This window comes from Amia ocellicauda, unplaced genomic scaffold, assembly GCF_036373705.1.
Source record: "Amia ocellicauda isolate fAmiCal2 unplaced genomic scaffold, fAmiCal2.hap1 HAP1_SCAFFOLD_75, whole genome shotgun sequence".
Classification (NCBI taxonomy): Eukaryota; Metazoa; Chordata; class Actinopteri; order Amiiformes; family Amiidae; genus Amia; species Amia ocellicauda.
In genome coordinates this window covers 46,907-64,457 of record NW_027103002.1, presented here as the reverse complement: position 1 = coordinate 64,457, position 17,551 = coordinate 46,907, and the positions used below count along the sequence as shown (strand labels likewise).

The 17,551-nt window shown below is 38.6% G+C and overlaps 1 non-coding gene across 1 annotated transcript; it reads left to right on the top strand.

The window, feature by feature from the left end:
• The first annotated feature begins 3,149 nt into the window (after window positions 1-3,149).
• LOC136742944 (U5 spliceosomal RNA) lies at window positions 3,150-3,264 on the top strand. Its single transcript, XR_010815066.1, has one exon. It is a non-coding gene; the product is annotated as a U5 spliceosomal RNA (small nuclear RNA).
• The last annotated feature ends 14,287 nt before the right edge of the window (window positions 3,265-17,551 follow it).

Sequence of the window (17,551 nt, the reverse complement as noted above, 5' to 3'; positions counted from 1 at the left end):
GTTGACATTTTACTGTAGTTTTGTTCGTTTTTGTAGCTAATTATTTTTGCATGGATTCAAAGAAACCTATGGTGTGATTTGATTGTATTGCATCAATACATTTCAGATTTTGTTCAATGATTCCACTGTGTCTGTAGTATTCTCTCTACTAGTCCTTTTACAGTGATGTATTTATGTGTAGTACCATAATGAAACATGTATCACATATTTTGTACTACAATATTTAATGATTGTACGAACAACTACACAGTGAAACTATCGGTATCTTCTGTGTTACTATGTTACTATGGTATTTCATGATAAATGAGTTATTTGAACCAACAAGTCTGCAAGTGCTAGGTTTCTTTAAAGATATGAATGCACAATGCAATGTTTTGAACATTGGACAGCCTGTGTTACAAGTGATGACCGTTTTGAGTTTTGTGTCTAGAGTTTTGAAAAATGACATCAAGGTTCTGAAATTAGTGACAAAGTGATTGTAAAAAACTGTATATTCATCCTATTTAATGTGCTCTTTTAAAATGTACTTTTCTTTTTTATGTTGCCATTTCTGTTCTACCAATGTTTCAGTTGTTAGCCAAAGATTGACAGAGTACATCTCATACACACAGGCCAGACAGCAAAGATTTCTTTTTGAAATTCAATTACAAATGCTTCATGAACTCATCAATACGATTAGAGCTCCTGAAAGCAATATAACTAACTCACTCTACAGCATCTCATTAGCAGTGAAAAGAAACCAAGAAAGTTGGGACAGTCGACTGTTTACCACTATGTAACATCACCTTTTCTTTTAATAACACTTATTAAGCACTTGGGCACTGAAGACACCACTTGGTTAAGTTTAGCAAGCGGGATTTTCCCCCATTCATCCATTATGCATTTCCTCAGCTGCGCAACTGCACAGGGCCTTCGTTGTCTTAATTTGCACTTCATAGTGCGCCACACATTCTCAATTCGGAGACAGGTCAGGACTGCAGGCAGGCCATGCTAGCACCCGCACTCTCTGCCTATGCAACCATGCGCTTGAAATCTGGGCAGAATGTGGTTTGGCGTTATCCTGCTGAAAAATGCAGGTACGTCCCTGGAAAAGACGATGTCTGGATGGCAGCATATGTTGCTCCAAAATGTGTACATCTCTTTCTGCAAAAATGGTGCCCTCACAGATGTGCGAGTTACATGACAGACACTCATACACACTGTCACACCCATACACACACAAACACACACTTTCACAGACAGACAGACACACGCACACACACACACACACACACTTTCACAGACAGACAGACAGACACACACACACTTTCACACACAATCACTTTCACAGACAGACACACACACACACTTTCACACAGAGACAGACACACACACACTTACATACATACATACATACATACATACAGTGAGGGAAAAAAGTATTTGATCCCCTGCTGATTTTGTACGTTTGCCCACTGACAAAGAAATGATCAGTCTATAATTTTAATGGTAGGTGTATTTTAGCAGTGAGAGACAGAATAACAACAAGAAAATCCAGAAAAACGCATTTCAAAAAAGTTATAAATTGATTTGCATGTTAATGAGGGAAATAAGTATTTGATCCCCTATCAATCAGCAAGATTTCTGGCTCCCAGGTGTCTTTCATACAGGTAACGAGCTGAGATTAGGAGCACTCTCTTAAAGGGAGTGCTCCTAATCTCAGCTCGTTACCTGTATAAAAGACACTTGTCCACAGAAGCAATCAATCAATCAGATTCCAAACTCTCCACCATGGCCAAAGAGCTGTCCAAGGATGTCAGGGACAAGATTGTAGACCTACACAAGGCTGGAATGGGCTACAAGACCATCACCAAGCAGCTTGGTGAGAAGGTGACAACAGTTGGTGCGATTATTCGCAAATGGAAGAAACACAAAATAACTGTCAGTCTCCCTCAGTCTGGGGCTCCATGCAAGATCTCACCTCGTGGAGTTTCAATGATCATGAGAACGGTGAGGAATCAGCCCAGAACTACATGGGAGGATCTTGTTAATGATCTCAAGGTAGCTGGGACCATAGTCACCAAGAAAACAATTGGTAACACACTATGCCGTGAAGGACTGAAATCCTGCAGCGCCCGCAAGGTCCCCCTGCTCAAGAAAGCACATGTACAGACCCGTCTGAAGTTTGCCAATGAACATCTGAATGATTCAGAGGAGAACTGGGTGAAAGTGGTCTCAGATGAGACCAAAATCAAGCTCTTTGCCATCAACTCAACTCGCCGTGTTTGGAGGAGGAGGAATGACCCCAAGAACACCATTCCCACCATCAAACATGGAGGTGGAAACATTATGCTTTGGGGCTGTTTTTCTGCTAAGGGGACAGGACAACTGCACCGCATCAAAGGGACGATGGACGGGGCCATGTACTGTCAAATCATGGGTGAGAACCCTAAGCCAGGGCATTGAAAATGGGTCAAATACTTATTTCCCTCATTAACATGCAAATCAATTTATAACTTTTTTGAAATGCATTTTTCTGGATTTTCTTGTTGTTATTCTGTCTCTCACTGCTAAAATACACCTACCATTAAAATTATAGACTGATAATTTCTTTGTCAGTGGGCAAACGTACAAAATCAGCAGGGGATCAATTACTTTTTTCCCCCACTGTACATACATATATATGGAAAAGAAACATTACAAGTATAAATCACAATAAGATGTAATAAAGTACAGATAAACAAAGTGTAATAAAATGTGATCTGTTTGAAAATGCAGGGACGTCACTGGAAAAGATGATGTCTGGATGGCAGCATATGTTGCTCCAAAATGTGTACATCTCTTCTGCAAAAATGGTGCCCTCACAGATGTGCGAGTTACATGACAGACAGACAGACAGACACTCACACACACTGTCACACCCACACACACACTTTCACAGAGAGACATATACACACACACACACACACACACACACACACACTTTCACACAGAGACAGGCACACACACACACACACACACACACACACACACACATACATACATACATATGGAAAAGAAACAATACTTTTATAAATCACAATAAGATGTAATAAAGTACAGAAAAACTAAATGTAAGAAAATGTGATCTTTAATACACACAAATATGTATGGCTGGTCGGATGCGTCTTGGACTCGGGTTCCTCTTCATTACGTATAACGCTTTTGCCTTTTGCTAAAGCTTTCCGTGGAGGGGATCGTGGGTGAGTTTGTACCATTCTTGGGGGGCTCTGCCTTGTTGGGGCGGAGCTGTGATCCAGGTGAACAGCAGATCGGGCATAGGTGGGCATGTGGGCAGAGGAGTAGGAAGGCCGGTCAAGCAAATAAGCTTGCTAAGGTACGCAGCAGCAGCAAGCAGCCCCCCCATCCAGCCAGCCAGCCAGTCTGGCTGGCAGTGACTGAGTGGTTGACAGACGGCAAGCAACGGAATGTACGTGCTCTGTGATGTCATAGCAGTCAGCTGAGAGAGGCTCGTGATGTCATCGCTGAGCTGGCTGGCTGGCTGGCTCTGTGTGTGTGTGTGTCTGTGTCTGTCTGTTTTTCTGTTTGTCAGTCTGTCTGTCTGTCTCTCTCTCTCCCTCTCAATTCAATTCAATTGTATTGTCAAAGCAATTGGACATACATACATACATACATACATATATGTAGCGTAAGGTACACTTATACATTTCAATTAAAGAAGTGAATTCATAGTATCACCTTATCACGAATCCTGGAGTCTTGTAGAACTCAATTTCTGTAATAATTGGACGCAGACACCAATTCCAAAGATATAAATTGTCAAATTTATTTAAAAACAAAGACTAAATGTAGCACTACACTAATTATACAAAAGGGAAAAACTAATTAAAATTCAACTCTAGATCAACAAATCAAAGACAAATCACTTCCGTGACCAAATCAAAGACCATGGGATCCCATAGGATAACACACAAATCGTTAAACAAAAAAGGTTATAAACACATTGACTACAATACCGGTTAGTAATTCTAGGAATCACTAAGAAACAGTTGAAAGTGCTAAATTGCAGTTTCAGAAGATGAAAAAAAACTGTAACTGATGGGATATGTAGTACTTTATACTCGAGTGGTCTATGCGATTACACCCTGTTGGTGTTATTAAGAACGCCAAGTACCAGAATGCAGAGCGGGACTGTTTTTTGTGCCGTGACTTGTCGGGGGAAAAACGCGCAGAAAAAACGGACGAGAAGGTGAAGGTAGTATGGCGGTGATGCACGCGTTGGTGAAGTGGGAAAGCGGGGTCGACAAAGACTCTTACAGCGTGATTCCCACTGCTTGCTTTCGCAATTTTGATTTATTCAGCATTGCTGATGATGACGAAGAGACGACTCGAAACTTCAGAGCAGAGTGGAGAGACACGAACAAACCTCCAAAAGGTGGATGGCCTGTCCATGAAGCGCAGATCATTATGACTGGTAACAATGTTTATTTAAAAAAAAAACATTAAAGTCTTTACATGCTATTTGATATATACAATCACAGTATATTTGAAATGAATGTTTAAGTTATTAATGTGTTGTACTTCTAACATACTCTCATAACATGGTAGGTGGTGGTGAGGGCGCTAAAACTCGTCATACTTGACTGGCATTTGTAAGAACGATTTATTGTGTGTTGTGCTTTACAATAAAATCCCCCAAATCACAAAATAAATTAAACCAGATATAATTTAACTTCAGTTTTGATTCAGTGTTGGCTGTTCATCTTAATTTGTATGGTCAAAGCACAGTATTTTTATGACAAATAAATATAATCCCCAAATATCTGTGGACATAATGCAGGGTTTTATTTATTTTATTTTTATTTTAGGAAAAGAAGGCGAACTAAGAAGAAAACTTAATGACCTAACAAAAATGCCCTGTCCTAAAATGAAGAGAGTACCTAAACCAAACAAAAAACTTCAAATTTCAGATGATAGTGACCTTGATGAACCACAGTTACCGGTGAGATAATTACTGCAAATATTAAATAAATGTATTGCAGGATTGTTTTTTTTTAATCATATTCATATATATATATATTTTTTCATTTTAAACTCTCATCCTCTCTGAATACAGCACAAAATAAGAAAGAAAACCGATGGAGCTTCAAGAATTAGATCCCGTCATATTCTACAGACATTTAAAGAGTCCAGTGAAGTTGAGCTACAGCAAAAAGTTAAGCAGCTCGAAAAGGAAAACACAAGACTTAAAAATGAAAACCAATGTCTTCGAAACCGTATGGTTGATGGTAAGTTTTTTTATTTATAGCAAATAATTCCTTATCTTGATAAATGTTATTCTTCAGTAATTTAGATTCCAGAGTAATGTATTATAGTTGATCATACTGAAGTAATCTAGAACCACAATACAGACTCTTAATGTGCACTGTCTAATAGTTTAATAATACTGATTATTAAATAAAGTTTTTCAACATAACTTCATAATCCTACATTAATGACTATATGCATTACATTAGACCTGGTAATTCTTGTATTTTATCTTTTTTATTTTTTTTGTAGCTAATGTTAATGACCCACAAAAAGGTCAGTTTGCCAATAACATAGAGCAAGTCTCTCAAGTATAATTGCAGGCATTGATGGTTTTGTTTTCACTTTGTATTAAATATATTACTAGAAATGATTATCATTTAATACTAAGGTTTTTTTCTCCAGAGATTCCAGACCTTTTGGACAATCTGAAAAAAAATTGTAACAAAAGCCACATTTATCAGCAATGAAGACAAAAGTGTGTCACCATCAAGTGGTTCTGACAGCCCCACAGCAAATTGTTCTGAATCTGACAAAGAATCACCAAAACAGGTATAACACTCTTGGTCTACAATATTACAAAGACAAGGTAAAAATATATATATTGAAAACAAATATTGGTTGTAAACAATCTAATGATGCTACATTATCAGTTATATTCATAGTTATAGTTGATAATAAGAATGTAATTGAATTATGGGTGTCACAGATTCACTGACTTTATTATGTCTGTAAATTAATAAACTTAGAATTGAGACATACTGTGGTCTTTAATAACACATTTCTGTAACAAAATCACAGCCTTACTGATAATGTATTCCACTTAACATAATATAAGAATAGTTTGGGGATAAACTTGTTTTTTATTTACCATTGTCTTTTAGGTGGAAATATTCCCAGGCACTGGAGTTTACATTGACAAACTGTCCTGGATCCTTGCAGAGAGGTGCAGCACGAATACGTCATATGCAAGAACCCTGACGGTTGCTGTCTTTGACTTTCCAACATTATTAAAGAGCAATCTTCGTGGTGGTGGCAGCAAGAGAGATCCAACTTCGGAGAAAAAGACACCTCTGGATCGCTTAAAGGTGGAAGCCATATATGGTATGTAAATGCTGTTGTACAAAATTTCTAACTCTCCTTTTTAACTGTATAGAACACAAAGGGTTAGCATTTGAAATGTTCCTTTGGCCTTTGTTTTAGTTTCAGAGACTAGAGTTAATTTATTAATAAATAATAATACCTTACATGTAGCAGCTGGAAAGATCCCAAAGTGCTCTACAGACTCACTTCACCCACCACCCTCTGGGGTGCAGCCATTTTGTACCAGCAGATTACTACACAGCAGTAAAGGTGGAGTCATAACAAATTTGTTAGACCTGATTGAGGGAAGCCTGACTTAGAATTCAGCCACGTCACTCTTTCAACAACACCTTGTAAATCACCTTGGATTAATGCTTCAGACATATTAATACATAATAATAATGAATAGTGCCATGGGATCCTTGACAATATAAACTTTCATGTCTCATTTAAATTTGACTTTTGAGCAAATACTTCACATTTCAGTCCAGTTGTGCCACATCAATGTAATGCTTAAGCAAGGTATTAATGGAGAAAAGACTGCCTTTGCATAGCTGCTTCGCCAAGTACAGATTTTACTATGAACTAGTGTAAGACAAGTTTAAGAGCATACACCAAAACGTTTAAATACACCCACACACAAAAATGTTGATTTACTGTGGCAATATGTAACTAATGAACCCTTCTCAAAGATATGTGGTATGTTTATTAAAAGATTTTTATATATCTATGTGCAAGTCATTAAATCTATGTGATACATGTTTTTTAGGGGCTACCTTGAAAAAATTGCCCAGTACCCCAAAGAGTGTAATTGGTGGTGCAATTAACAGCAAGATAAATGAACTACGACACAGAATGAAACCAGAGTGAAGATTTGAAGAACCAGATCTGTATTTTTTGTTTTGTTTTCAACAGGGTTGGGGTCAATTCCAATTCAATTTTTAATTCCCTTTTCAATTCAATTCCAATAAAGAATATTCTGTGAATGCAAAAAGTAATTGCAATTTTGAATTGATTTGTAGGAGGAATTGGAATTGAAAAACAGGAATTGACCCCAACCATGGTTTTCAGTGAGTGTTGTACAAATTGATAGGTCAGGGTTTCTGTAAAAACTTAATAGAGGCCAGCAGGCGTGCACGATCTGGGAAAAACTGCTCCACTACAACAGACCTCTTTCCCTTCGTTTTCTCTAAAAACCTCCTGATTATCTAACTTACCAACAACGTTTAAAATTAGGTCTTGCGAAGCTGCCAAATAATGCTGTATAATCGTATGTGTCTTCATACACCGGCTGCTATAGTCTGATAGCTTTGATTATATATATATATATTTTCTCGTGAACCACAAATGCTATTTGCTTGATTTTTACAGAGTATGTTATAAATACCATTCTTATGAAGCCTGACAAATTGTATGCTGTAATTATGAATATTTTCAAATCATTTGTTTGTTTTTCCTAACATGTTACAAATGTTCCCTATGTGAAAGATGCATTATATCTTAATAACGTCTAAACAATTAAAGATATACAGATTATTATTTTTGGTAAAGTTATAATACATTGCTATTAACTATGTGTGTCAGTAAAAGTTTAAATTTCCTAAAGGATTTTTATTGATCTTGCAAAATAAGTGTTTAGGGAACATTTGTAACATAGAGGTGGGTTAGCCACCGAGTAAGGGCAGCGGCTCCGGCTCCAGCACCGGCACCATGTCGCTGGAAAAGCGCTAAGTGAGCTCACAGTGAGCTCAGTGTAATGTCTGCTCTGGTGAGCTCACAGTGTGACCTAGTCGTGAGTTCACGTCTTCACTGGGTAGTCCTTGACAACTTAATTGACTCAAATCTTGGGCTTAATTGGTCAAAATGACCATTGGTTGAAGGTACTCAGGGACTGATGTGTAGAGAGACTTATTAAACCTGCAGGATTGTGGTTTTCCCAGATCAGAATTAACCAGATCACCACAAAGGAACATGGTAGGTGCTATTGCAACACAGATTACACAAATACATTGAAATCCAAGTTTGCAGTGGTCCTTGGGCCATTGTGTGGTGATCCAGATCACTTCAGCAGGAATTTTGCAGTGGTCTGGACTACAACTCTCTCTCTCTCTCTCTCTCTCTCTCTCTCTCTCTCTCTCTCTCTCTCTCTCTCTCTCTCTCTCTCTCTCTCTCTCTCTCAATTCAGTGCATTTGAATTGTCAAAGCAATTGGACATGCATACATACATACATACATATACACTCACCTAAAGGATTATTAGGAACACCTGTTCAATTTCTCATTAATGCAATTATCTAACCAACCAATCACATGGCAGTTGCTTCAATGCATTTAGGGGTGTGGTCCTGGTCAAGACAATCTCCTGAACTCCAAACTGAATGTCTGAATGGGAATGAAAGGTGATTTAAGCAATTTTGAGCGTGGCATGGTTGTTGGTGCCAGACGGGCCGCTCTGAGTATTTCACAATCTGCTCAGTTACTGGGATTTTCACGCACAACCATTTCTAGGGTTTACAAAGAATGGTGTGAAAAGGGAAAAACATCCAGTATGCGGCAGTCCTGTGGGCGAAAATGCCTTGTTGATGCTAGAGCTCAGAGGAGAATGGGCCGACTCGATTCAAGCTGATAGAAGAGCAACTTTGACTGAAATAACCACTCGCTACAACCGAGGTATGCAGCAAAGCATTTGTGATGCCACAACACGTACAACCTTGAGGCGGATGGGCTACAACAGCAGAAGACCCCACTGGGTACCACTCATCTCCACTACAAATAGGAAAAAGAGGCTACAATTTGCACAAGCTCACCAAAATTGGACAGTTGAAGACTGGAAAAATGTTGCCTGGTCTGATGAGTCTCGATTTCAGAGTCAGAATTTGGCGTAAACAGAATGAGAACATGGATCCATCATGCCTTGTTACCACTGTGCAGGCTGGTGGTGGTGGTGTAATGGTGTGGGGGATGTTTTCTTGGCACACTTTAGGCCCCTTAGTGCCAATTGGGCATCGTTTAAATGCCACGGCCCGTTGTTTCTGACCATGTCCATCCCTTTATGACCACCATGTACCCATCCTCTGATGGCTACTTCCAGCAGGATAATGCACCATGTCACAAAGGTCGAATCATTTCAAATTGGTTTCTTGAACATGACAATGAGTTCACTGTACTAAACTGGCCCCCACAGTCACCAGATCTCAACCCAATAGAGCATCTTTGGGATGTGGTGTGTAGCGTTATGTTGGGTGTATTTGGATAAGAGTATTTGGGCTCTGAGCTGAAGCACGGATCTAAAGAAGACCTCTCCCCCCCAAAGTTATCAGATTTCCTTAGCTCATCAGCTTGGAACTGGTTTGCATCAAAGTGACAGTTTTGGGGAGGATGGCACCGAGAAGAGGCCAAATAGTTTGTTATTCTGCTATGAGATGTCTGGAGAAAGGGGCCTGTGGGTGATAAAAACTCTTTGAAGTGGATGAGAGCCGAAATCCCGACATAGAGCTACGAACCCAGGCCAACCGGCATTTCCAAAAGATGGCATGGATTGACATCAGTCATAAATCAAGCCCCCCTCCAATAGGACACTGGGGGCTGAAACCGAAATCCAATCTCAAGAACTCAGGAACCAATCACCTATTGATCTGACAGACTATAAAGGACAAACACGGCCTTTCTTTCTCTCTCTCTCTCACCTGAACCAGTAACTCGCTGCCACAGCTCAACCTGTAGCTCTGTTGCCCGAACCGGAACCAGAAACCAACCAAGTCTTTGCCGGCAACAGAAGAGTTAAACTGGGAGAAGGAGATTGAGCCGTACAAAGAATTCTTTTAAAGGACTTTATTAAATAAAGAACTTTACAGACTGCGCTGCCCGCCTGTGCCCACCTGATCAGTGGAGTTTTACAGCTGGACAAATGACTAAGTCGACTGAATACGAAAGTGTCAGTCATTTAAATAGCTATTTGAGTTTTAAGAAACTTGACCCTTGGAACAAACAGGGCCCTGCTTTCCTCAAAGACTTTGTCTTCAAGTAACTACGGTGGAACCCTGCTTACAAAGAAGATTTTGTGCACAACCTTGGAGCCTTCAAACCAGTGGAAAATCTGTTTGGAAACGACTCTACTTTCGCGAAACCCCAACTTCCAGGTGCATCGACTGAGTGGAAGTTCTTGGACAAAGCCGAACCGGACTGCCTTTGTTCCAAACCACACGGACCTCGTGCCGTGTGCTGTTATCTGAGCCCGAAGCCAGAGAGGCCTCTCTGCGACGAAGTTCACATAAGTTTAACAGTTTGGAGTTCATGATTCATGACATTTGAGAAATCAATTAGAAATGTTAATCTGTGATTCATAACTCTAGAATGTGTAATATCATTTAGTTTTCTTAAATATAAATGTGTGTTGCATTAAACTGTTTTGTTGATAATTTTAGAAATAAAATCTGTCAACGCCGAGAAATATCTTCTCATTCCTGTTTAACTGTTTAGTCTGAAATTGACACAAGTTAATAGACACCAGATTATAGGTGGCCCTGCCTATCCTTAATCATTGAATAATAATCAGTTAAGGGAAATTGTGGTAACAAGTAATGATAGGATCTTTCTCTCCACCTAAACGTTAATGAGACTGATATATATATAACGAGAAGTTACCTGACATAAATACTAACCTGCGTAGTTATTTAATGTCTGACTAATAATACTAACAAGAGACTCACCTTCATCTTACTAACTGGTATTGTAGTCAATGTGTTTATAACCTCTTTTGTTTAACGATTTGTGTTATCATATGCGATCCCATGGTCTTTGATTTGGTCACGGAAGTGATTTGTCTTTGATTTGTTGATATAGAGTTGAATTTTAATTAGTTTTTCCCTTTTGTATAATTAGTGTAGTGCTACATTTAGTCTTTGTTTTGAATAAATTTGACAATTTATATCTTTGGAATTGGTGTCTGCGTCCAATTATTACAGAAATTGAGTTCTACAAGATTCCAGGATTCGTGATAAGGTGATACTATAAATTCACTTCTTTAATTGAAATTTATAAGTGTACCTTACGCTACAGGTGGAACGGGAGCTTCGTGCCCTGGATGTGCATCCCACAAATCTCCATCAACTGCAAGATGCTATCCTATCAATATGGGCCAACATTTCTAAAGAATGCTTTCAGCACCTTGTTGAATCAATGCCACGTAGAATTAAGGCAGTTCTGAAGGCGAAAGGGGGTCAAACACAGTATTAGTATGGTGTTCCTAATAATCCTTTAGGTGAGTGTATATGGAAAAGGAACAATATGTGTACATCTCTGCATATGGTGCCCTAACAGATGTGCAAGTTACATGACAGACAGACACTCACACACACTTTCAAAGACAGACAGACAGACAGACACTCACACACACTTTCACACACTCACTTTCACAGACAGACAGACACAGACACAGACACACTCACTTTCACACAGAGACAGGCACATTTTCACACAGAGACAGACACACAAACACACACAGACACACACACACATACTTTGACAGACAGACAGACAGACACATGCATATTATGGGTCTTTGTTGGGTAGTGAAATGGGTAGCATCAGTCGCAGTGTGGGTAATGTCAGGGAGCCAATCATAGTCCCCGTTATTTGCATATCGTGGCGCAAAGCATTCTGGGAAAAGCAACTAAACACGTTTAGTCATGTATTTGTCCATAGTTTACACATGAGATGAAAGAGACAGTATGACGTATTGAGCACCTAGGATTCCTCATGTGTATGTGAGGGGCAGAGGAACCGGATCCCAAGTTTGTGTCCCAGGTGCTATAGGTTTCAAAGCATGCAGGGGAATAGGCACCCCACCCTGACACCTATAGAAGACTGGATAGGGAGATATAAATAGCAATAGGGAGACTCTTGTACTTGGTGTGGCTCTATCCATATAGTGGGGCCAGCAGCCACTTAGCAGGTGCAGCAATAGAAGCTCAGCCTGGGGAGACTGGATTTAGCATTTCCTCTCCATTTTGATAACTATCCATAATCATTTCTGCAAAATACTTCTATGATACCTATGTATGTTTTTTACTTGTACTATATTATACTATCAAGTATCAGTGTACACATACAATGTGACCTGTTACATTAATACAGAGGCCACGGAAGGCCAGATCACTAATAGCCACTGTCCCCTGATATTACACTTTTTTACAATCACTTTGGCACTCATTTCAGAACCTTGATGTCATTTTCCAAAACTCTAGACACAAAACTCACACCCGATGATCAAAATGCACATTTTTCAAAACTCTAACACTTTTTTACAATTGCTTGGATACAATACACATCAACCTCAGATCATTTGTTCATTGAACTAAAATGACACAACTTAACATCAAAGTATTACCATTTCAAAATGCAATTCACACATTACATCTGAGATCACTGTCTATTCATTTCATTACAAAGATCTAACTATCAATTGATACAGCTGCTCAAAATGATAAGTGACTGTTGCATTACTCTTAATGCATAGTTTTATGGAAACTGACAAACAGTATTCCATGTTTCGATCATGAAAGTTTCAGGATAATGAGATCCATTGACACCAATAACCGAGGAGCATGGTTTCTTAGGGTTACCATAGACTTGACTGTGTCTTCTTGTTTGTGAAGGAACAGGACTGTGTTTTCCTGTCTGGGTTCCCGCAGGCTTAAGTGTGTTTGTAAACTGCAGCGTAGGTTTGACCTACTATTAGAAAAAAAAAAAAAAAGGAGCGCTAATTAATTGTTCAATATCTGATACGCCGGTGATAATATAAAATAACGTGTTTATAGTTTATAGAAGTTTATAGTGTTTATGGTAAATGAAGAAAAGTCATTAAGTTATATACAAGTTCTATAAATGCAAACATTGAAAAGCATGTTTGTTGTTATTCCTATATAGGATTTAGTATTATTTGTGTTTTCTTGTTTTTTGCTATGTTTTCTCCCCTGTCGTTTATTGTTATTTTGCGGGCTTGCACGCCTTGGTTGTTGTGTACAAAACGATACATAGAAAATGGGAAAACGTGTTACTGTGTGGGAACAGCTCTAGTAAGACGGGCGACCCGCCACTTAAAGGTACACATGTAAGGTACATGTATGATAACTATGGAGTGAAGCGGTGCGTTTGACTGGACAATAGGTGACAGAAAATTAAGGTTTCCAGAAGATGGGACTTTTGATTCAGATAGACTTGAGCACCTAAAAACGGTTTTGCAAAATAGGAATACAAAGCATTAAGAAATGAGAAACCAAAGCTAGCTATCTTAAAACATTTGTTAGAGAAAAGAAAGAAAAGACAACAGGCATAATTCAATCTGAATGCCCCGAAGACAAATTAAAAATATATATATATATGTTTTTCAGTATAAATGACAGTCCTCAAGATACTGAAGGAAAATTACTAGATAAGTAATAAATAAGGGTAGTTTGAGACACTGCAGGTCAATATAACATGCCAACCAAAACCATGGTATCTGAATTTACTATGGATATAAATTAATATGTGTCTCTTTGTATGTTTGTACGTTTTCAGTTTGCGCAAGGTAAATGTCCATATTTTGACTTTTTCATGTACTGTATAGCCTAGAATATGACTAAGAGAGTCATAAGTCACAAATAGTTACAGAATGATAGCTAAAAAACGCCAGTTAAATATGTTGTAATAACAGACCTACAAGAAAGTCAGCATTTAACTGTACACAGAATGCTATTGCAAACAGAAATAATAATACAAAATTAAGTTATTTAAATAGGTCTTACGAATACAGAAGTTAAAAGTAACATGTTAGAAATGGAATTAGAGCCAAATTTAGAAATAGGAATCCGAGGCAACCACAAACATTCGGTGAAGGTTTCTTACATATTGATAAATAGATAACCAGATACTCCAGGAAATTAACGATGTGCTCATTTGGAAGCTATGAGTTCCACAATGAAGAGTTTTTAAATCCCTAGTAATAGATCCCTAAATACAATGTGTAGGTAAGAAATTAACTATTGATCAGTTCAATCTGGATTCGGGAACAGTTCTTCTGAACCTGTACTGGTGTAGATTGGACTTCAATAGGAGGAAGTGACACAATAAAGACATGAGCCGCGCAGGAGGACAGTCTTAGTGCCCACGCAGGTTCTTAGTTGGGGAAATCATTGACTGGACACATTTTTTGAAAATGTGCTTTCCTGAAGTACCTGGACATCATTATTGAGATCAATGAAAAGGCTTATTTTCCAAAGATTAAATACATTCATTAACTACAATAATGTAGTGAAATGTATATAAATAGTAATAATACAAATCGATCAAATATAACTTGCATTTTCTTGTAAGAAATTAGGAATAGGAGAAAGAACAGCTGTTGGGATGCAGTGCGATGTTATCCAAAATTGAAAGCGGTTGAGAAAGGAGAGTTTGTTCTGTGTGAGACAAATGTACTGCCACGAGAGACTCTGATGGTGATTGACTGGAATATGAGGGAAAATAATGAAGTTACTACAGGTATAACTAAAGGTGTAACATAACTAATTTAATGAAACATAGTCATGGCAAGTTATAAAACTGTTTGGAAATAGTCCTTTCACAAACAGAAATACCCTATCAATTAGGAAGAGGGGGGCAGGGGGCAAGGGCCGTATGTGCTCCTCTGCTCCCCCTGTTCGCCTGAGCAGACAAGCAGCCTGAGATGAGAGAGAGAGAGAGAGAGAGAGAGAGAAGTCAGAGACAAGGCAGAGACTGTAAGTACGTGTAAGGGTTCATAACTTATTACAAACAGAGCAAGAGTGTAATGAATGGTAATTTACACTGCTTGTATTAATAATGATAATAATATTGATGTTGATACAGACGAATACATCACATACTAGATGACAACCGCATAAAACTAATAATAATGAAAATAGGAATAATAGGAGTATGGAAATAATTTCAAATTATGGTTTATTGGTAAAAAATGAATTGAGAAACAAAGATTAATAACTGCCATCATTTACCCAACTACTATTAACTATGGTGTTGAAGGAGCTGCTGTAATAGTTATTGTAATGTTCTCAGGTATTTAAGTTAGATAAAAGGACAAAGATAAGCACATTGTTTTGAAACTTTGACAACTCCACACAAAAAGAGTATCTACACTAGGAAGTAAAGCTGATTCAATAAACACAGGAGATATGATGCTGCTGACGACAGCTGAGTGCTGTACTGAAATAATTTGATAAATGAGATAAATTGGAATCAAGATTATTATTATTTTGAATTGTCCCTTTACTAGAAACCTTATAGATTGTGCGAATGTCAACTAATGTGATAGAGATGCCTTTTATAAGGACGATCTCTGATGTTGTGTGAACCACACATTGTGTCTTCAGACTGATTTATTCCACATGGCAGATATGCATATTATGAATCGTGTCCTGAAGGAACCGATGTCTGACCCATATGGAGAAGATGCTGGTGTTCTTGTTGAGACACAGTAGGCCGAGGGCGCGGCTTTAAAGACAGCCTCACAGCAACTTGAACAGACCAATGCTGAGGTCCACTACGCTGAAGTGATGCTTGACTCAGTGGAGAAATAAGTTAAAATACTATAATTAAAGGTTTTCCAGATTATAGGAATCTACAATATATTGTGAAACTGCTCAGATGACGTCCGCAGTAGCACATATTCTTCTATTGATAGTTTAATTTATAATGTACTATTAGTGGAGATGTCACATTATTCAAATGAATAGAATGACAGCCATGAAGTCAGAATCAGTCCATTGCCCTTCACTTAAGATTTGTACAATGTATAATGTTTATAAATCAAAACGCAACAAATATATGTACAATACAGTTTACAAACTGAATTTGTAAAAAAGAATGTTTTGCTGACTTTTGTATTCTCTTTGAAGCAACAAAATGTATGTGTTATGTATGTCGTAACTAGGGTTTGACTTTTATGACCTGGGGCTGGATGAAATTTAATTTGAGATGCACTGTAAAAGCTCCAGGAAATTGCAACTGGCCACTGCACCTTCCATAAGAGAGCTCAAACATTTGCTAATGCATTGGTTGCCTCACAGGCACTCTTTCCCTGGTTTGCCCATGTGGCGCATGGTGTTGGCCACACGGGCAAAGGGGGGATGAGTGCATCAGTCTTTTAAATTGGTTTGCCCCAGGTTTTATAGTAACAGCTTAGCAATATTGTAGAACTTGCCACATTTGTCAAGCTCATAATCCTGCAATATGCAAATAGATTGTGTTCAAGAGCTTAAATGTTGTGGATATGAATATATACTTGTAATAATATATAGGTGTTCTAAATGGGTTGAAGCCTATCCCGTAGGAAGGCTGAAGTAGTAAAAGTAGCAAAAATACAGTTAAGGGATGTTATATGTAGATTTCGCATTCCAGGGAAATTTCCAGTGATAGGAACACTCACTTCACTGGGACAATAGTGCAGGAACTATGCAAAGCCCTGCGAGGTAATCAACATTTTCACTGCCCCATCAGGCTCAGTCAGCTGGAGCAGTGGAGAAACAAAATGGGATATTAAAGAATAAGCTGTCTAATATATGCAAACAAACAGGACTCAAACGTCCAGATCCCCTTCCTATAGTCCTAATGACAATGAAATCGTCAGCAAATTGAGAAAAACAGGTCTTTCTCCGTGTGAGATTATTATGGGATGACTTATGAGACTCTCCATCACTCCTCCATTGTCTGTAAGGGAAATGGACATCCACTTGATGGATGATGCTATGTTGTCTTTTTGTATGGGACTAACACGTGCTTTCGAAGATGTCCATTCACAGATGAAAGCCGCCCAGACTGAACCATCCCAGCAGGTTTACCACCCCTTCCAGCAAGATGACTGTGTATATCAAAGCACACAAGAGAAAGTCCTCCCAACAGCCCAGGTGGACAGGGCCCTACCAGGTGCTCCTGACCACCCACACAGCTGTGAAGTGCCTAGGAACGACGACATGGATCCACTCCTCACACTGCAAACTTGCCAATCGAGGCGATCAGCACAACCCTGGTGGAGAACAGAGGGATAAAGGAATTGTTCTTCCACATCAGATTTGACATTACTGTATGTATGCAGGCCCTTGTAATTGCTTTTCCAATACTGCCAACTGGTTATTGATGATTGATTTCACATTGTGGTACGAGTATC